The sequence below is a fragment of the Hyla sarda genome, chromosome 13 (assembly GCF_029499605.1).
Source record: "Hyla sarda isolate aHylSar1 chromosome 13, aHylSar1.hap1, whole genome shotgun sequence".
Classification (NCBI taxonomy): domain Eukaryota; kingdom Metazoa; phylum Chordata; class Amphibia; order Anura; family Hylidae; genus Hyla; species Hyla sarda.
The window spans coordinates 22,907,945-22,930,405 of NC_079201.1; the positions used below are offsets into that span (position 1 = coordinate 22,907,945).

Consider the following 22,461-nt stretch of genomic DNA (forward strand, 5'->3'; position numbering starts at 1 on the left):
CTTAACTTGACAATTCCATCTTAGTATCTGGTACCATGGCATCTCCTAAGCAGCAACACTCACTGTCTTGGAGTCCTAATAGACTCGATGGATCCTTCACATCCAATGCTCCATCACTTGAACGCTCATGACTGCCCTTTGTTTACTATTAACATTATTATAAATTTTTAGAGCACCCTCGATTCCAGGGAGCTGTACGTATGTTAAAGGGATAAAATACATATGGATACAGCCAATAATCTCTTGTTCTGCTCATACATTTCTCTTCAATAAACTCATTATTAATTGATCTCTAATCTAAACTCTCCCCTCTCCAGCCTATTCTGAATGCAGCAGTCAGACTCATCCTCCTGTACAGCTGCTACGCTAATATCTCCCCATGTGCCAGTCACTGCCCTGGTTGCCCATTTACTGTTGAATACAATTTACACTTATTAATTTCACCCACAAAGCTCACTGACCTACCTGGGCTCTACATTTTGGCAATGATCTAAGACATTCTCCAAAATATGAACCTCTCACTCCCATCTCCAGGACTTTTCTCATGCTGCACCAGATCTCTGGGTTGTCAGATTAATTCCCCAAATCTATAGCTGTAATTGCGCATATATTTAAGAAAGACGTTTATGTTTCATGAACGGACCCCTGCCCTTTAATCACACTTAGGCTGGGTTCACACTACGTTTTCTCCCATACGGGAGCGCATACGGCAGGGGGGAGCTAAAAGCTCACGCTCCCGTATGTCACCGTATGCGCTCCCGTATGTCATTCATTTCAATGAGCCGACCGGAGTGAAACGTTCGGTCCGGTCGGCTCATTTTTGCGCCGTATGCGCTTTTACAACCGGACCTAAAACCGTGGTTGACCACAGTTTTAGGTCCGGTTGTAAAAGCGCATACAGCGCAAAAATGAGCCGACCGGACCGAACGTTTCACTCCGGTCGGCTCATTGAAATGAATGACATACGGGAGCGCATACGGTGACATACGGGAGCGCGAGCTTTTAGCTCCCCCCTGCCGTATGCGCTCCCGTATGGGAGAAAACGTAGTGTGAACCCAGCCTTACTCCGTAGAAACTGATCGTTTCATTTAGCATGGAGACCCACAAACTCTCTTGTGGCAGGGTCTTCACCACTTGTGTCCCCTCCATTTCGTCATTCATCGTAAGCTCTTGTGAGCAGGGCCTTTAAAGGGGTACTCCGCCCCTTTAGATCTTATCCAAAGGATAGGGGATAAGATGTCAGATAGCGGGGGTCCCGCCTCTGGGGACCCCCGAGATCTCGGCTGCAGCACCCACCTGTTGCAGCTTCCGGCAGCACTGGAGGCTCTCATCCTAACGCCTCACGACTACGGTGACGGGAGATCGTGATGTAATGACTCCGCCCCTGTTTGATGTCACGCCTCACCTCCTCAGTGCAAGTCTATGGGAGGGGGCGTGACTGCTGTCACGCCCCCTCCCATAGACTTGCATTGGGCGGCGGGGTGTTACATCACATGGGGGCGGAGTCGTGACGTCACGAACTCACGTCACCGTGGTCGGGAGCCGAAGCCTCCAGCGTTTCCGGAAGCCGCAACAGGTGGGTGCTGCAGCTGAGATCCCGGGGGTCCCCAGCGGCGGGACCCCCGCGATCTGACATCTTATCCCCTACCCTTTGGATAGGGGATAATATGTCTAGGGGCGGAGTGCCCCTTTAAGCTCTTGTAAACCCTTCCCTTCTCATGTCCCCTATTTCCTCATAAATTCTAAGCTCTTGTGAGAAGGGTCTTCCCTTCTCTAGTGTCCCCCTTTATTTTCTCATAGATTGTAAGCACAGTTTGTTACAATGTCTGATTTTGTCTTTACATGTTCCCTCTGTATTGTAAGTGCTGCAGAATACACTGACGCCATATAAATTATTAATACAAATTGGTCCTCTAAGCTTTCTGCACAGAGCAACAATAATACATAAATAACAGCTGCTGATGTTTCTTCGGGTACAGTTGGGGGGTTTAATTTTGTCCAAATGTGTCGCTTCTGGCAGTACCATTTTCTGGCAGCGAGAAAGCTGTTTATCTCAGTATCGTAGTGTTTATACACAGCTCCTTCTTCCCCTACTACATGTAGACAGAAAACAAGAATACAGAGCGACTGTCACTGCCAAGCATTACGTTTAACCACGTCAAGGGGAAGAACTATGCGTCTCCCATATATTTACATATTCAATACATTTGTAGAACAGCACATCTATAGGTAATAGTAGTTATGGGTAAGTTCATAGCAAAAGTCAAAGCAGGGACCCCTAATACTAGTGACTGATACTTAAAGGGGTACTTCACTGGCTCAGCATCCAAAACATTTTGTTACAAACGCTGGGTGCGGGCTGCGGAGGGTTGTGACGTCAACCCCCTCAATTCAAGTCTATGGGAGGGGGCGTGGCTACTGCCACGCCCCCTCCCATAGACTTGCATTGAGGGGGTGTGATGTGACGTCACAAGGGGTGTGGCCGTGACGTCACGACCCCCGCAGCCCGCACCCAGCGTTTGGAACACAATGTTACAGATTCTGGGCCAGCGGAGTACCCCTTTAAGCAGGACATGAGAACTAGCCCCATTTTTTTGGTATAGCTGATAGCATTACCAAGCACCTGTCTGTCTCTCTCAATCGCAACATAAAATGCAATTTCTGCTGCTGACCAGGAAGTAAGGTTTCCATTCCATGACAGCAAGCAGAGACCTTGAAAATCAGGGAGGGATTAATACAAAAAGCACATTGGAAAAATACTAACATTCTTTATACATAAGTCAAATTTTGTTCTCTCCCTGGATATATTAAATTCAAATTAAATTAAAAATGTTATAAATAAAATTAGAATTTACTAGGTTTATTAAAACTGCTAAAAAAAAAGTCCAATAAAATTTTTGTCCGATCATGGGGAACGGCACCCACTATTAATGGCCCTTTTCCAGGGGGCTGAAAGGCTGCATGTGATGAATATAAATGAAATGCTCCACCTATCATTGAGAACCTGCTAAATGAAATCTAACAGGACGACCGAAAGACGCCTAAGGGGATTTCTAGATTTCTACAGCCTTCTCTAACATTGTTAGTCAGCTTTTTTTAAAAGCCGATATACAGATGAGGATTATATCTGACAGAATTTAGGAAATGGCATTTAACCACAGCTCGATGCCTTCATCTTGATAAGCACTTGACAATCTGTGCAACTTCGTTTCCCTCTAAGGTCGAGTTTATACTTAGTATTTTGGTCAATATTTATACCAAAACCAGAAGTGGAACCAACACAGAAAAAGGCACAAATCTTTCCACTGTCGGCTCTTTGTTTGGAGAAAAATACTATTGATGCATGGACTTTGCAAGTTATTATGTTAGCAAGAAGGAAAACAGCAACAGTGTCAGAGAAAGGCAGAGGTTAAGCCATATAAGCATCCCTGGTCAAAGCAGTGAACTGTTTTTGCTAACGGCAACAAGCCAAAGGTAGGGTATAGAGAGGAGTAAAGCAAGGTAGGGGTTTAATCACAAAAACAGCGCTGGTCTGAGCAATGATCTGCTGATTACAAGCTACACAAGGACCAGCTGCCCTAAACTTTATGGGTGGTCAGAGATTGGAGGGAAGCCTTGATTTACCCTTTTAGACACAGTGTGGACCCCCTGAAGTCCAGACACTGTCCTGCACATAACACAGAGACAAAGGGTCTGATCTGTATGCAGCTGTCTGGTACCATCACAAGTGTTTGATCTGTATAAACAAAATACATGGCAAGAGATACATTTAAAAGCACAATGGGTGATTTGTGCACAGCTGGAGGCTCCCTTTACTCCAGACAACAGTCCATAAGCAATTATTATTCCTTACAACTATTTGGTACCATCACGAAGGGTCTGATCTTATACAGCTCTGTTACCACCACAAGATGTCTGATCTGTATACAGATGAATAGGTCTCTTGGACACAGGCAGCAAGGAGGATGAATCACTAGTTAATTTTTATTTGGCAATGTGGAAAACAAAGTGGGTCACATATCCCTGTCTAAGCCTTTCCCCACCTATGGGTCCCATTTCATAAGATTCCTGTGATCCAAGGGTGTCTTCTCTTCAGCAGCAGTCTGCCATATTATTGCAGGCTCTGCAACCTAAAGGGGTACTCCCGTGGAAAACTTTTTTTAATTTTTTTATTAATTGGTGCCAGAAAGTTAAACAGATTTGTAAATTACTTCTAGGAAATTATTTTCTTTTGAGATTTCTCTGATGTCATGGCCACAGTGTTCTCTGCTGACCTCTGCTGTCCATTTTAGGAACTGTCCAAAGCAGCATATGTTTGCTATGGGGATTTTCTCCTGCTCTGGACAGTTCCTAAAATTGACAGCAGAGGTCAGCAGAGAGCACTGTGGTCATGACATCAGAGAAATCCAAAAAGAATAGCATTTCCTCTTTAGTATACAGCCCCTTAAAAGTACTGGAAGGATTAAGATTTTTTTTAATAGAAGTAATTTACAAATCTGTTTAAAGGGGTAGTCCAGTGGTGAAAAACTTATCCCCTATCCTAAGTATAGGGGATAAGTTTGAGATCGAGGGCGTTCAACCGCTGGGGCCCCCCGCGATCTCTTTGTACGGGGCCCCGACTCTCCGCCGAGATAGCGGGTGTCGACCCCCGCACGAGGCGACGGCCGACACGCCCCCTCAATACATCTCTATGGCAGAGCCGGAGATTGCCGAAGGCAGCGCTTCGGCTCTGCCATAGAGTTGTATTGAGGGGGCGTGTCGGCCGCCGCTTCGTGCGGAGGTCGACACGCCCCCTTCCCGCGGGCTGTCGGGGCTCCGTACAGGAGATCGCGGCGGGCCCTAGGGGTCGGACCCCCCGCGATCTGCAAATTATCCCCTATCCTTAAGATAGGGGATAAGTTGTAAACCACTGAGTCACCACTGGACTACTCCTTTAACTTTCTGGCACCAGTTGATTTAAAAAAAAAGTTTTCCATGGGAGTACTCCTTTAAATTACTGATTTCTCGGATGATTCTATAGAAATGTGTTGTGTGTACAGACACAAAGACATAGTAATTAGCTTAACAGAATTGTATATCATTGTCTAGATCCTGCCTGTGCGTCTGATTTCAGAAGTACTGCCAGCCTCATTTCTTTATTTCCTTTTCAGCAAGCTTGTCACAAGTCCAGGGAGCGCACCTATAAAATATGTTTATGGCGGTGCAAGTGATGTGCACAGTCTTCATATAAAGATGCTGCGCTGCATTACTCCGCTTACAATCAATAGAAAATTATCTTATTAGTAGCTGAAGGGTTTCCAAGCTGTAATTTATTCTCCTGCTGCTAACCCAACTATTTGTCTATTCTTCCTTCCAATCAAATGTGGATTAGTTCAATAATACATTATCATCCTCTCCCACATTGGGAATTGTATTAAAGGGCATTTCTATTACTTTAATAAGATGTCTAAAATATTCCTGTTCCTGTTAGTATAGGGGTTGGATCATTTATAGATAGCAGCTTGTGCTCCAGAGCTTCTTCTCCTTTAACTTTGACCAGTGCCAAGAAACCACAATGAATTAACTACAGGGTGGGCCATTTATATGGATACACCTTAATAAAATGGGAATGGTTGGTGATATTAACTTCCTGTTTGTGGCACATTAGTATATGTGAGGGGGGAAACTTTTCAAGATGGGTGGTAAACCATGGTGGCCATTTTGAAGTCGGACATTTTGAATCCAACTTTTGCTTTTTCAATAGGAAGAGGGTCATGTGACACATCAAACTTATTGAAAATTTCACAAGAAAAATAATGATGTGCTTGGTTTTAACGTAACTTTATTCTTTCATGAGTTATTTACAAGTTTCTGGCCACTTATAAAATGTGTTCAATGTGCTGCCCATTGTGTTGGATTGTCAATGCCACACTCTTCTCCCACTCTTCACACACTGATAGAAACACCGCAGGAGAAATGCTAGCACAGGCTTCAGTATCCGTATACACTGCTATATACTACTATATACACCGCAGGAGAAATGCTAGCACAGGCTTCCAGTATCCGTAGTTTCAGGTACTGCACATCTCGTATCTTCACAGCATAGACAATTGCCTTCAGATGACCCCAAAGATAAAAGTCTAAGGGGGTCAGATCGGGAGACCTTAGGGGCCATTGACGACCAATCCACTTTCCAGGAAACTGTTCATCTAGGAATGCTCGGACCTGACACCTATAATGTGGTGGTCACCATCTTGCTGGAAAAACGCAGGGAACGCGCCAGCTTCAGTGCATAAAGAGGGAAACACATCATCATGTAGCAATTTTGCATATGCAGTTGAATGGCCCCCGAGGTCTCCCGATCTGACCCTCTTAGACTTTTATCTTTGGGGTCATCTGAAGGCAATTGTCTATGCTGTGAAGTAGGGATCGACCGATATCGTTTTTTTAGGGCCGATACCGATAATCGGTGGAGGTTAGGGCCGATAGCCGATAACTTATACCGATATTCCGGTATAAATTATCGGCTATTTAGTCGTCGTCCCCCCCCCTCCCCCACGAGACCGCTGCAGATCATTGATTTAACCCGGGCGCTTTAAATCAATGAACTAGCATTTCTCCTGCGGTGTTGCTATCAGTGTGTGAAGAGTGGGAGAAGAGGGTTGCATTGACAATCCAACACAATGGGCAGCACATTGAACACATTTTATAAGTGGTCAGAAACTTGTAAATAACTCTTGAAAGAATAAAGTTACGTTAAAACCAAGCACATCATTGTTTTTCTTGTGAAATTCCAAATAAGTTTGATGTGTCACATGACCATCTTCCTATTGAAAAAACAAAAGTTGGATTCAAAATGGCCGACTTCAAAATGGCCGCCATGGTTCACCACCCATCTTGAAAAGTTTCCCCCCCTCACATATACTAATGTGCCACAAACAGGAAGTTAATATCACCAACATTCCCATTTTATTAAGGTGTAACCATATAAATGGCCCACCCTGTATTATGGAGAACACACAGAGCTTGCTTTGGCCATTTATTGTCCGGGCTTAGGAAAACTGCTCAATAGGAGTATACAAGTCATATTGTAGTCAGACATATAGTAGCACACACATGATGGCTGTGGGTCCGCCTTTCAGTGTTTCCCTGAACAGCGGCACTCCATCAGCCGTACAGCCGGTCCCATCGCCTTGGATTGTAGCCCAGCTGAACACATTTCTCATTGCTATGTACTAGAATATGAGAGGAATCCTTTCTTGAGTAAACATTACTGACTGACCCAAAATATCTTTAAACAAAAACAGGAAAACATTATGAGAAAGATGGCCATCTTCCATGTACACAACCTATAAAATTAGAAAACATTAGCTGCAATGACGGAAAGAAATCCCTGTGTTATGTTTAAGAAAAGAATCACCTTTAGGCTGATGTCAGCCATACCTTATGAGCCAAACTTTAGCAACTGTATAATGGCTGCAAGATCCAGACCCCTGAGTAATCAGATTTTCACCACAGAAAAAATATCTGACAAAAAATCTGAAATAAAATGCATTAAGAGTATGTTCACATGACTGAATCCCACTGAAAATTCCACCATGGTTTACTGTACTTTAATATCAATGGGATTCCGCTGTACCATTCAGAATTTCTGTGGCGGACATTACAACGGAGAAATTCTGCTTTCCGCATTCTGCAGAATTATAAGATCAGTCTAATATCTGCGGAATTCCGTGGGGGAATTCTCAGCTAAATTAGAACACATACATTCCTCCGGAATTCTGGAATTCCGTTCAGCAAGCTTTGCTGAAATGAATTTCTGCGGAATTGCAGAAATTCCACCATGTGCACATACCATGACACTTATTTCAGATGGATATGCTCACGACATGTCTCTATGTGCGCCCTCTGTCTCAGAGTGAGTCCCTTCTGTATTTGTGTGCACTAGGCCCTTTTCACATCAGGGTTTGGAGCTCTGTTACAGTCATGGCCGTAAATGTTGGCACCATTGAAATTTTTCCAGAAAATTAAGTATTTCTCACAGAAAAGGATTGCAGTAACACATGTTTTGCTATACACATGTTTATTCCCTTTGTTTGTATTGGAACTAAACAAAAAATGGGAGGAAAAAAGCAAATTGGACATAATGTCACCAAACTCCAAAAATGGGCTGGAAAAATTATTGGCACCCTTAACTTAATATTTGGTTGCACACCCTTTGGAAAAAATAACTGAAATCAGTCGCTTCCTATAACCATCAATAAGCTTCTTACACTTCTCAGCCGGAATGTTGGACCACTCTTCCTTTGCAAACTGCTCCAGGTCTCTTATTGGACGGGCGCCTTTTCCCAACAGCAATTTTAAGATCTCTCCACAGGTGTTCAATGGGATTTAGATTTGGTCTCATTTCTGGCCACTTCAGAACTCTCCAGCGCTTTGTTGCCATCCATTTCTGGGGCTTTTTGACGTATGTTTGGGGTCATTGTCCTGCTGGAAGACCCAAGATCTTGGATGCAAACCCAGCTTTCTGACACTGGGCTCTACAATGCAACCCAAAATTCATTGGTAATCCTCAGATTTCATGATGCCTTGCACACATTCAAGGCACCCAGTGCCAAAGGCAGCAAAACAACCCCAAAGCATCATTGACCCTCCACCATATTTCACTGTAAGTACTGAGTTCTTTTCTTTGTAGGCTTCATTCCATTTTCGGTAAACAGTAGAATCATGTGCTTTACCAAAAAGCTCTATCTTGGTCTCATCTGTCCACAAAAGACATTTTCCCAGAAGGCTTATGGCTTACTCAAGTTCATTTTGGCAAAATGTAGTCTTGCTTTTTTATGTCTCTGTGTCAGCAGTGGGGTCCTCCTGGGTCTTTTGCCATAGCGTTTCATTTCATTTAAACTTCGACAGATAGTTCGCGCTGACATTGAGGCTCCCTGAGCCTGCAGGACAGCATGAATATCTTTGGAACTTGTTTGGGGCTGCTTATTCACCATCCGGACTATCCTGCATTGACAACTTTCATCAATTTTTTTCTTCCGTTCATGCCCAGGGAGATTAGCCATAGTGCCATGGGTTGCAAACTTCTTGATAATGTTGCCCTCTGTGGACAAAGGCAAATCTAGATCTCTGGAGATGGACTTGTAACCTTGGGATTGTTGATATTTTTCCACAATTTTGGTTCTCAAGTACTCAGACAGTTCTCTTCTCCTCTTTCTGTTTTCCATGCTTAGTGTGGAACACACAGACAAACAATGCAAAGACTAAGTGAACTTCTCTCCTTTTTATCTGCTTTCAGGTGTGATTTTTATATTGCCCACACCTGTTACTTGCCCCAGGTGAGTTTAAAGGAGCATCTCATGCTTGAAACAATCTTATTTTTCCACAATTTTGAAAGGGTGCCAATAATTATGTCCAGACAATTTTTGGAGTTTGGTGTGACAATACGTCCAATTTGCATTTTTTCCTCCCTTTTTTTTTTGTTTAGTTCCAATACAAACAAAGGGAATAAATGTATATAGCAAAACATGTGTTACCGCAATCCTTTTCTGTGAGAAATACTTAATTTTCTAGAAAAATGTCAACGGTGCCAACATTTACGGCCATGACTGTAGAAGGCTCTGTTCACTCCAACCATTATAATGATGATACTTTAGCAGAGAAAAAAAATCCTGAAGGTCAGGTGTTTTTCTCCGCTAAGATCCTGCAAGAAAAAAAAAAAAACAGGCATCAAACGGAAACCCAATTCAAAGTCAATGTGGCCTGTTGGGATCTGTTGGTGTCCACTGTAACACCCTCCATCCAGTCCCGTTATTAGCATCTAAAATGAAGATCCTGAATGAAGCTCCATAACACTGATGTTAGCACAGCCATACTCAATATTTTTTCTTCCAGTAAATTATCCCCTTAACATCCCAGCTGCCTGGCTCCTAAATGATCAGACACCTTTAGCTCATGAGGTGTTTTTTACAACTCAATTTTTTTTCCTTGATGCCTAGCTTTCCCATACCTGTTTATTAGTAATATTTGAAACATTTTTTTTAAATAGTGCAAATTATAAAAATATTGATCCATACGTATCAGTCTCCTGGAGACAAATACTGGTGTGACTTGCTCATAGCAACCAATCACAGCTCAACATTAATAAAGAGGTCTGGAAAAATGAAAGCTGAGCCGAGACTGGTTGCTATGGGCATAGTTTTTTTTTTTTTTTTCGTAAAATTGACGACAAAAAGTCATCCATAATCGCCCTATATAACAGGGCCAGCAATCAGCTGATAAATAAACAAACCCTTGTTCCTCGGCTAGTCGCACGCTTTTGACAGGTTAAAAATTGTTGTTCATTGGCCACAAATCGCCCTGTGTAATAAGGCATGTATGGCCAATGAATGACAGAAGGGCCATACAAACAATCCTGCAATACTCTGTGTGGCCCAGCCAGCTCAATACCGTGCCATGTAATAGGCTTCATATCGAGCAGGCCCTCAGGCTAGTTTACATCATTGAAATTCCACCCAGAATTATCTGAGAAGATTCCACTTACTGCAGATTTTTAAATAGAAGTAATTTACAAATCTGTTTAACTTTCTGGCACCAGTTGATTTAAAAAAAAAATAAAAAAAAAAACAGTTTTACACCGGAGTACCCCTTTAATGTCAAAATGACAGAATCTTTGGCGAATCCCATTGTTAGTCATTGTCTGTCACTGTTTCAATTTGTCACATTATGCATCTCTCACAGTCCGATGGCTTTGGAAGCTGTAATGCCAGTGTGAATAGAGCCAGAGAATGAACAGTTACAAATAGTGCGCCATCTGACTAGTGGAGAAAGAAGCATTTCTCGGTAATAAGATCTATCACATGGTTTCTGACCTAGGCTTATACGATTGATTTTTGGGGAAGAAAATTAAAATGGGGGAGGGTTGTGAGACATGTTTGTTGACAGACATCAGATCACTCCTTTGGGATCTATACAGATGCATACATGGCATACATAGAAACTAAGCGTCTCCCTCCCTGCAGCCTTGGTTCTCATGGTCATCGGCCTTTCAATAGTATAGTAGCATAGTCTATGAGCATTTAATCTATATATATACCATATATATATATATATATATATATATTATTTTTTATTTTTATGATAGCATCACCCGATTATTGAATAATTGAAGTTGTTTCACACCTGTTCTGAAAATGGACTACTCTCATGGGTGATGATTGGGACAAATTGTTAGCCTCTGCATGTCATCAGAAATGTCCCCAAATATTCTTTGTGGTTTCTAGGATCCCTTCTTGCAGTCAATGGACTGCAAGCAGGGATCCTGGAAACCACAAGGAACCTAGACTAAGGCTAAGTTTCCACTTGTTTTTTTTTTCTGGCAGTTTTTGGATAACTTTCACTGCAGTTTTTGAGCCAAAGTCAGAAGTGGATCCATAAGGGAGGAGAAGTGTAAGTCCTTCCTTTATATGTCCTATTCCTTTTGAATACACTTCTGGCTTTGGCTCAAAAACTGCAGTGGCAGATATCCAATGACTGCCAGAAAAAAAACAAGTGGAAACTTAGCCTAAATATATTGGAAAGCTACAGAAATTACATAATATATTCATTATCAGTGGTTAAGTGCAATTTACCTTCTGAAAACTTGGCAACCCAAAGTCCATAAGACAAATTATAGCACGGAGCTATGATGCCTCAACCTGCAGCTCTCCAGTCGTTGCAAAACTACAACTCCCAACATACAGATAGGAGTTCATAAGACACATTATAGCACAGGGCTGTGAGCCTTCAACCTGTGGCTCTCCAGCTGTTGCCAACCTACACCTCCCAGTATGTCCTGGTAGCAAAAATCTGTCAGGGAATGCTGGTAGTTGTAGTTTTGCAATGGCTGGACAGTCACAGGTTGAAGAACACTACTCTAGACGGGCTGGAGGCTTCCAGGGCATGCTAAGCATTGTAGTTTTGCAACAGCTAGAGAGTGATTGGTTAGAAAACCCTACTCTAGAGGGAGCTTAAGGGTACGTTCACACTATGGAATTGCCACAGAATTTCCGGGCGGAATTCCGCAGTGTGAACTTTAACATTAGTGTGAATGGGTCTCCGCGAGACCCGTTCACACTGCGGAATTTCAGCGGCGGACATTTCCGCCGCTGAAAGTGTTCCGCGCAAAGAAAGAACAGGTTCATTCTTTGTGCGGAATCCGCGAGCGGACCATAGCCGTCAATGATGACGGCCCAGTGCCCCCCACGGCCCTAGCGCCAAAGTATTCGGCAAGGCAGAATCTCCGCTCGCTGAATTCAGCGAGCGGAGATTCCGCAGTGTGAACGAGCCCTAAGTGGGTACTCTGGTGGAAAACGTTTTTATGAACTGGTGCCAGAAAGTTAAACAGATTTATAAATTACTTCTATTTAAAAATCTTAATCCTTCCAGTACTTATTCGCAGCTGTATTCTGCAGAGGAAATTCTTTGCTTTTTTAATTTATTTTTTGTCTTGTCCACAGTGCTCTCTGCTGACACCTCTGTCCGTGTCAGGAACTGTCCAGAGTAGCATAGGCTTGCTATGAGGAATTTTCTCCTACTGTGGACAGTTCCTGACATGGACAGAGGTGTCAGCAGAGAGCACTGTGGACAAGACAAAAAAGAAATTCAAAAAGAAAAGAATTTTCTCTGAAGCATACAGCTGCTAGAAAGTACTGGAAGGGTAAAGATTTTTTTTAATAGAAGTAATTTAACTTTCTGGCACGAGTTCATTTAAAAAAATAAAAATAAAAATGTTTTCCACCGGAGTAACCCTTTAAGGCTGCCAGGGTATTATAGAAGTTGTCGTTTTGCCAAGGCTGGAAAACCACAGGTTGAGATCACTGGCAAAGAGACATTGGGGGATATTTATCAAAGATGTCTATGTCCCGCATCAATATAGACCAAACTAAAGAGGGTTAGGCTAGTCTATTGTGCGCCTAATTTATCAAAAGTCGCACTCTTGATAAATTCAGACTTCGTGCTCTATGCTTTAGACTGTATTTAAACCTGCTCCAACATGGTCTGACATTTCAGCGTACTTTCAGCCGATGCGACTTGACGCTGAAAAGTCGCTTTTGATAAATTCAGCACCAATGCATAATGTTCTAAAAATCCTCTAGAGCAAAAGTCGCAAAAAAAGTCGCACATATTTAGACTGCGACTTTCTGTGCGACAAATTTAGATGGGAAAAACCAGTCTAAATCCTTTGATAAATCTCCCCCATTGTGACTGAAGTTGCCAGAAGTTGAGTCCTACAGTGGCATGACCTGCTGATTTTCTGAAGCCTCAGTCTAATGGGTGCAATGTTTCCTCTAAAGGCTAGAGCTGTGTTTCCCAACCAGGGTGCCTCCAGCTGTTGCAAAACTACAACTCCCAGCATGCCCGGACAGCCTTCGGCTGTCCGGGCATGCTGGGAGTTGTAGTTTTACAACAGCTGGAAGCACCCTGGTTGGGAAACACTGGCTAGAGAGCCTAAACCGGATTTCCCATCATGGCCAAGAATGCGCCATATGCATCTGACAGCTGATTCGGAACACTGGCACAGGGAAAGGAAAACTAACGTGCTCCATACGCTCCACAAGTGTCTCCATATTTCCAGTTCACTTTAATAGAGATAGGCCATCTCTTGGTCATGACTGCAGCACTGGACACCACAGTATTTAGGAACAACAGTCTGACCACTATCCTATGTCTATGATGGAAAGCAAACTGCATAGGGGGGGGAAAAAAACACATTGCAGGCATAAGAAGGATGCCATTGAATGCAATGCTGCAGAATATCACCATGCTGCATGTAGTTGGCATAGTGGAGGCTAAAAACACCATGTGGCCCATGCCATATATATAATTGTCATATACATGGAATAATGGGCACGAATCTGATAATAGGACCCCCCCATGTTTAGCCTTGTCATACTGAATCCACACAAGTGTCAGCACATAAGAGTGCAGGAATTCAGTGCAAAGTTATCACAGTGAGGCTGCAGGGTGACCGGGCACCACACTGGGCACTGAGCCCGGGCACACAATGGACACGGGCTGTGTACACTGCACAATGACCCCCCGCACACACACACACACACACAATGCACACGGTACCTGCAGGCTGCGATGCTCCAGGACGAGGATGCTGCTCCCGCAGGCCGGTTACCCTGGTGACGGCTCCCAGGCCGCCCGGCACTGATAGCACGTACAGCCGCCGCCGGAGCACAGCAACCCGGGGCAGCGATCTCACTGACACACCGGGGAGGAGGGATCAACGGCGGCCACAGGCGACACCTGCTGGTCATCAGGAGGCACTGCAAGGAGGCCTGGAGACATGGCGGTGACTCATCACCATCATCATCAATAGACCCCAGTATATGTATTATACATAGTATTCTACTTAATACTAAAGTTTGTACATACATTACATTACTTATCCTGTACATATCCTCAGTTATATCCCGTATTATATATCCCAGAGCTGTACTCACTATTCTGCTGGTGGGGTCACTGTGTACATACATTACATTACTTATCCTGTACATATCCTCAGTTATATCCTGTATTATATATCCCAGAGCTGTACTCACTATTCTGCTGGTGGGGTCACTGTGTATATACATTACATTACTTATCCTGTACATATCCTCAGTTATATCCCGTATTATATATCCCAGAGCTGTACTCACTATTCTGCTGGTGGGGCCACTGTGTACATACATTACATTACTTATCCTGTACATATCCTCAGTTATATCCCGTATTATATATCCCAGAGCTGTACTCACTATTCTGCTGGTGGGGTCACTGTGTACATACATTACATTACTTATCCTGTACATATCCTCAGTTATATCCTGTATTATATATCCCAGAGCTGTACTCACTATTCTGCTGGTGGGGTCACTGTGTACAGTGATCCCTCAACTTACAATGGCCTCAACATACAATAGTTTCAACATACAATGGTCTTTTCTGGACCATCGTAAGTTGAAACCAGACTCAACATACAATGCTACAGACAGTCCAGATCTGTGAAACGTGTCAATGGCCGGAAGAACCGACCAATCAGAATGGGCATTCACTGGTAAAACACCTGTATTACTGAAGTGCATGCACTGACTGGTGTCTGGTAGCGCCCCCTACAGTACAGGGAGGTACCAGGGTTACCTGCTCCTTTGGATACCAGGTGAGGGCGACTCCATGTTACTTTTTTAGGACATTGCGTGTAATGTACAGGACCCTGAAGAAGATCCTGTCCTCTACATAGGCCGGTGTTTCCCAAGCAGGGTGCCCCCAGCTGTTGCAACACTACAACTCCCAGCATGCCGGGACAGCCTTTGGCTGTCCGGGCATGCTGGGAGTTGTAGTGTTGCAACAGCTGGAGGCTTCCTGCTTGGGAAACACTGACATAGTGATTTACAGCTCCCAGCAGATCTTTATTACTTTTATATGTAAGGATTTGCTTTATCTATATTAGTTATCTACTTATTTTTCTTTAATCATTACTTTTTCCTATTTTTGGATGACATTTTGGTGCCTTTAGAACCAATTACCAGGTTTCCATAGAGTTCTGGTCTCAACATACAATGGTTTCAACATACAATGGTCGTCCTGGAACCAATTAATATTGTAACTTGAGGGACCACTGTACATACATTACTTATCCTGTACTGATCCTGTATTATACTCCAGAGCTGTACTCACTATTCTGCTGGTGGGGTCACTGTGTACATACATTACATTACTTATCCTGTACTGACCCTGTACTGATCCTGAGTTATATCCTGTATTATACTTCAGAGCTGTACTCACTATTCTGCTGGTGGAGTCACAGTGTACATACATTACATTACTTAAGCACTGCTCTGGATGGGGGATGTCTAGTATGGCTGCACTTTGGGGGGAGATTTATCAAAACCTGTCTAGAGGAAAAGTTGCTCATAGCAACCAATCAGATCTCTTCTTTATTTTTCAGAGACCTTGTTAAAAACCAAAGAGGCAATCTGATTGGTTGCTATGGGCAACTTTTCCTCTGGCCAGATTTTGATAAATCTCTTCTTTGGGTTTTCCTCTGGAGTTCTATGTGTATCTTTACAAGTGAGTCACTCTGCTGTGCACTGTGTCCAGAGTCCAACATAACCATCACAACAGCGGAGAAGTCTTGTGTCTCTTTGGCCTAAAAAATGGGTCAGATGTGATCCATCCATGTATGGCCTCATGGCAGACGCCAGTAACAGGTTAAAGGATAAAATCACAATGAGTGTCTGACTTGTTTATCCTGTGGTTTGAGGAATAACCTTTGATGCCTCCATTATGGTGAGTTTTGCATAAATTAAAAATGATTAATTTGCGCTTTAATGAGAGGCGTCCACGCAGAGAATGGCGTCCTTTATAAGCGAGCACAATCGCTAATGACATCTTACACCAGCCGCAGAGGACATCCACTTCTATCCCTCCTTTTATAATTTCTGTAATTAGATTTCAGGTAATTTCTCAAATTATTATTTGTTTAGCTTTAATTAAAGAGAGATATTACAGGTAGAATTAAAATAAGAACAATCTTTCTCATTTCTGTTGTAGAGATACACGGCACATTATTCTATGGAGGCCTCATGCCCAAATCTGCCTGGCTAGTGGTACAGAAAGAGACCACATGTTCCTGCAAATCTTCCTGCACATCAGTGGTGATTCCACAGCAAAAGCCACACAAAGCATAGAAGTAGGTTGGCAAACCTAATCCACATGCATGGTAATTCCTGCACTGTGCACTGGAGCTTCTAAACAAATCTAAATGAATCTCCACATTCCACACCGCAGATCGTCTGCAATTTACCTTACAGTAGAGGTTTTTTCCGACATATGGATAGACCTTATCCACATGTAGCAGGAAAAAAAACTGCAGAAATTTGACCACCACCATGAAAATGCAAATGCATGTATAGGGTGAATTTACAGTACAATTTGCAGAAACATTTTGCTGAAAATTATTTTGGATTAGTAGGGATATTGGCAGCGGGAAAAAAAACTGGCATATGTTAATTTTCATTTTAGCACCTTAAAATTTTCACCTACAAACTGTTCTTTGAAATGGCAAAAAAAACACACACACACACACACACACACACATATATATATATATATATATATATATATATATATATATATATGTTAGAGAAATTTAGTTTTTTTTTTTATATATTTGAACGAATATTTTACGAAAGTAGGCTGCCTAAAATTGCCATATTCTGACCTCTATAACACTTATTTTTCCATATACATGTGAGGACTCATTTTTCATACGTATGAGCACAAATTTTTTGTGCCCTGATCTGTAGTTTTTACCGGTACCTTTTATATTTAGGTGGGACTTTTTGATCACTTTAACCCCTTCCCGACCCATCACGTACCGGTACATCATGGGTCGGGTGACGGGTCTGCGTCATAAATGGCAGATCCCAGCTGCTATCAGCAACAGACATCTTCCAGTAATGAAGGACATCGTAGTAGGCTCCGTTGTCCGTCATTTAAATGGTTAAATGCAGTGATTAATAGCGGTCATGGAATTTAAAGATTAAAGGGGTACTCTGGTGGAAGACTTTTTTATTTTTAAATCAATAGGTGCCAGAAAGTTAAACAGATTTGTAAATTACTTCTATTTAAAAATCTTAATCCTTCCAGTACTTATCAGCTGCTGAATACTACATAGGAAGTTCTTTCCATTTTGAATTTCCTTTCTGTCTGACCACAGTGTTCTCTGCTGACATCTCTGTCCATTTTAGCAACTGTCCAGAGTACAAGTCAATCCCCATAGCAAACCTATCCTGCTCTGGACAGTTCCTGACATGGACAGAGGTGTCAGCAGAGAGCACTGTGGTCAGACAGAAAGGAAATAAAAAAATAAAAGAACTTCCTACTGCGCATATAGCTGCTGATAAGTCCTGGAAGAATTAAGATTTTTTAACAGAAGTAATTTACAAATCTGTTTACCTTTCTGGCACCAGTTGATTTAAAAAAAAAAAAAAAAAAAGGTTTCCAGTGGAGTACCCCTTTAAATGCCGGTAATCCCTGGTCTAGGGGACCCATTGGCAACTCTGCATGTTGTGATGGGTTGCTGTGGAACAGTGTTTCTCAAGTGCAGTCCTCAAGTACCCCCAACAGGTCATGTTTTCAGGATTTCCTTAGTCTTTCATAGGTGATATAACTGTGGTGATGCCTGAGTCACTGACCATAATTATATTACCTGTGAAAGACTAAGGCTAAGTTTACACTTTTTTTTTTCTAGCAGTTTTTTGAAAACTGCCACTGGAGTTTTTGAGCCAAAGCCAGGAATGTACTCAAAAGGAATAGGACATATAAAAGGAAGGACTTATACTTCTCCTCCCTTATGGATCCACTTCTGACTTTGGCTCAAAAACTGCAGTGGCAGATATCCAAAAACTGCCAGAAAAAAACCAAGTGGAAACTTAACCTAAGGAAATCCTGAAAACATGACCTGTTGGGGGTACTTGAGGACCGCACTAGAGAAACACTGCTGTGGAAGAACTGGGACTTACCCATCCTTCCAGGTGCTCAGTGGATCGGCAATTGCATAAAGTGGTTATTCACCATAAGGTGACTTTAGTACGTACCAGCCAGACAGTAATGAACATGATTAGGAAAGATCCGTACTTGTCTTAGATATGTTGTGAGTCCACCATAATGCCTTCTTTTTGTGAAATGGCTATTTCATGTTGGAGTTCCCTCCCTTCAACTACAAGTCTCAGGACTCCTAGTTTGTGTGAGTGAGTGTTAGTGTGAGATCACTTTCCTCTCTCCCATACATCAGCCACTCCACCAATTGAAGATCACCTTGGACAAATGTCTGCAACCCTGGTAGAATGATCTTCCCCCACACAGCGATCTCTCCACCCATTGAAGCAGACAGGCTTGTTTTTAGGGTCAAAAGGAGAAATTTATTGACAATATAAGAAAAAAACAATACAATAATACAGCTGAGATAAGCCATATACCCCGTGAGAGGTCGAGAGAAGTAATAAGAACATATCACATCATCACAGAACCACATCACAAAGTAATGTATAAAAGAAAAAAGAAAAGGAACAACTAGGTAGTGGTCAAGCTATCTATACCTGCTTGACAGGCTTGTTTTTAACACCTGACTAGTGATGTTATGTCTCTGTCCTAACTGCAACATGTGAAAATCTGGGACAATTGCTCATTTTGTATGCTGTATAGACACTATATTATGCACTACACTAACTTTACATCCCTGTAGCATAGTCAAATTAAAATAAATATGGGAATACCTCAAGATACATGGCCCCATTCGTGTTTTTCCTTTACAAGGATCAGTCGTCCTGGTCCCTTGTCAGAAAAACAGCCCCAAAGCATGATGTTTCCACCCCCATGCTTCACAGTAGGTATGGTGTTCTTTGGATGCAACTCAGCATTCTTTCTCCTCCAAACACAACAAATTGAGTTTTTACCAAAAAGTTCTACTTTGGTTTCATCTGACCATATGACATTCTCCCAATACTCTTCTGGACCATACAAATACTCTCTAGCAAACTTCAGACAAGCCCGGAAATTGATTTACAGCTAACATCTGGCCTCAGCGTTTTTTTCACTGAAAAAACGCCATGGGGCAGATTTGGTGTTTTTCTTTGCCTTTTTGCAAAAAAAAAAAAAAAAAGCCTATAACATAGATCAATGTAATGCAATAGCGTTACAGTGATCTATGGAAGCCATCTACTGATGGCATATAATAGGCCCTACGGGGGCCTATTTTTTTTAAGAAAAAGATAAAAAAAAATATTTTTAAATACCTAAAAAAAATACTCCCCCCAATAAAATTTTAAATCACCCCTCTTTTTCAATTTTTCAAATAAAACACTGTAAAAAAAATTCCTAAAGCCAAAATAGCCAAAACACCTTTGACCTGTTCCCTGCCCACATGTGACAGTAAAATATCTCATGAAAAAGTATTCAGAGAAACTGCTTGGATAGATTTACTTACTGGCCACGTTATTATTAGGTAACACCTGTTCAACTGCTTGTTAAGACAAATAGCTAATCAGCCAATGTCATGGCAGCATTGGGAAGAAAGCGAATTTCAGTGACTTTGAAAATAGGATGGTTATTTGCACCACACAGGCTTCTAAAGGGTTTACAGAGGCTGGTCTAAAGAAGAGACAATATCCAGTGATGGGCAGATGCGTGGACATGTATATACTCAATAGATCATGGCATTCTTACTGTAGACAGGTTGATAAAGCATAATGTCCATACTGATGTTGAGATATATTATCCTTCACGATATATTCATGTATGCATATGTTCAGACATATAAGTGACAATATTCACTGTGCAAGGTGTAAAACAGCCTACCTCGGTGAGATGGAGAGTACAAATGTGACGTGCAACATTTCAGGGGCATGCCCCTTAGTCATGCGTACAGGTTTGATAAAAGTGGGTTTAGGAAAGGTAATGGCTGGACCCAGGTGAGTAGTTAACTCTTTCAGACAAGCGCATATCACGATACTTCATTAACCATCCAGTAAATGCTAGCATGCTCAAATCCACTGTTACAAGTAGACCTTGAAATTACAATTTTCATTCAGCCCTTTCGGTTCCAAAGACTCTAGCTCTACAATCCAAAAAGTTTCCCTCTTCAGCAAATTCTTTCTATTCACATCCATATTCACCTTTACCTCCTCAATAACTTGCCATCTTAGATCAGACGCTACATGTCCTTGTTCTTTAACCCCTTAAGGACCCAGCCATTTTACACTTTAGGACACGGCCATTTTTTGCACATCTGACCACCGTCACTTTAAACATTAATAACTCTGGAATGCTTTTACTTATCATTCTGATTTAGAGACAGTTTTTTCGTGACATATTCTACTTTAACATAGTGGTCAAATTTTGTCGATACTTGCATCCTTTCTTGGTGAAAAATCCCAAAATTTGATGAAAAATTTGAAAATTTAGCATTTTTCTAACTATGAAGCTCTCTGCTTGTAAGGAAAATGGATATTCCAAATAATTTAGATTTTTATTCACATATACAATATGTCCACTTTATGTTTGCATCATAAAGTTGACATGTTTTTACTTTTGGAAGACACCAGAGGGCTTCAAAGTTCAGCAGCAATTTTCCAATTTTTCACAAAATTTCCAAACTCACAATTTTTCAGGGACCAGTTCAGGTTTGAAATGGATTTGAAGGGTCTTCATCTTAGAAATACCCCACAAATGACCCCATTATAAAAACTACTCCCCCCAAAGTATTCAAAATGACATTCAGTAAGTGTTTTAACCCTTTAGGTGTTTCACAGGAATAGCAGCAAAGTGAAGGAGAAAATTCACAATCTTCATCGCATGTTCTTGTAGACCCAATTTTTTTATTTTTACAAGGGGTAAAAGGAGAAAATTTATACTTATATTTGTAGCCCAATTTCTCTCGAGTAAGCACATACCTCATATGTCTATGTAAATTGTTCGGTAGGCGCAGCAGAGGGCTCAGAAGCAAAGGAGCAACAAGGGGATTTTGGAGAGTACGTTTTTCTGAAATGGTTTTTGGGGGGCATGTTGCATTTAGGAAGCCCCTATGGTGCCAGAACAGCAAAAAAAAAAAAAAAAAAACATGGCATAACATTTTGGAAACTAGACCCCTTGAGGAACGTAACAAGGAATAAAGTGAGCCTTAATACCCCACAGGTGTTTCACGACTTTTGCATATGTAAAAAAAAATAAAAAATTTCACTAAAATGTGCGTTTCCCCCCAAATTTCACATTTTTGCAAGGGTTAATAGCAGAAAATACCCCCCAAAATTTGTAACCCCATCTCTTCTGAGTATGGAGGTACCCCATAAGTTGACCTGAAGAGCACTACGGGCGAACTACAATGCTCAGAAGAGAAGGAGTCACATTTTTTGCTTTTTGAGAGCAAATTTTGGTCGGGGGGCATGTCGCATTTAGGAAGCCCCTATGGTGCCAGGACAGCAAAATAACCCCAACATGGCATACCATTTTGGAAACTAGACCCCTTGAGGAACGTAACAAGGGGTACAGTGAGCATTTAACCGCCACTGGTGTCTGTCAGATCTTTGGAACAGTGGGCTGTATGAAATTTTTTAATTTGTACAGCCCACTGTTCCAGAGATCTGTCAGACACTAGTGGGGGGTAAATTCTCACTGCACCCCTCATTACATTCCGTGAGGGGTGCAGTTTCCGAAATGGAGTCACATGTGGGGTTTTGTTTTTTTTGCGTTTGTCAAAACCGCTGTAACAATCAGACACCCCTATGCAAATCACCTCAAATGTACATGGCGCACTCTCCCTTCTGGGCCTTGTTGTGCGTCCCCAGAGCATTTTGCGCCCACATATGGGGTATCTCCGTAGTCGGGAGAAATTGCATTACAAATTTTGGGGGGCTTTTTTCCCTTTTACCTCTTGTCAAAATGAAAAGT

The 22,461-nt window shown here is 42.0% G+C and overlaps 1 protein-coding gene across 1 annotated transcript in view; it reads right to left on the bottom strand.

Moving 5' to 3' along the window:
- ABCA5 (ATP binding cassette subfamily A member 5) overlaps nucleotides 1-22,461 on the bottom strand; it is a 203,305-nt gene that overhangs the window by 112,600 nt on the left and 68,244 nt on the right. The window lies entirely within an intron of this gene.